Here is a 434-nt window from a genome sequence, read left to right on the forward strand (position 1 = left end):
TTATAAACCAAACAACAATCACAGAAGCATGGAAACACACTTACTGCAAAGTGATAAAGTAAATCCCTGTGCTACCTGATCTGTTAAAACTCTTTGCCCAAGTAGATTCCATGTATTTTCCTTCTGTGAGTCAATTACTTCTATAACGCAGACATAAAATTTATGTTAATTTTCCAACAAATACCAAGACTGAAGAAAAAACAGCTGCTATAAAAATGTACATGCCACTCTCTATAAACTAAGGATCTACAACAGAAATCAGAGAGCTGCAATATAGCAACTTACATCATTGGCAAGAAATTAATAAAACAGGCAAGGGCTGACCTAAACTAAGTTAACTTAAAGTCATGCCAATAATAATTGTAGCAATAGCATAATGGCATTAGAAAATAACAAAATCAATAATAACAAGAACAACTAATTAACACTACTAC

General features: G+C 32.3%; 1 protein-coding gene across 2 annotated transcripts in view; it reads right to left on the reverse strand.

Annotated features, from left to right (window-relative positions):
• LOC119594373 (breast cancer type 2 susceptibility protein homolog) overlaps positions 1–434 on the reverse strand; it is a gene marked incomplete at its 3' end in the record, with an annotated part of 20050 nt that overhangs the window by 1232 nt on the left and 18384 nt on the right.

The sequence above is a fragment of the Penaeus monodon genome, chromosome 33 (genome assembly GCF_015228065.2).
Source record: "Penaeus monodon isolate SGIC_2016 chromosome 33, NSTDA_Pmon_1, whole genome shotgun sequence".
Classification (NCBI taxonomy): Eukaryota; Metazoa; Arthropoda; class Malacostraca; order Decapoda; family Penaeidae; genus Penaeus; species Penaeus monodon.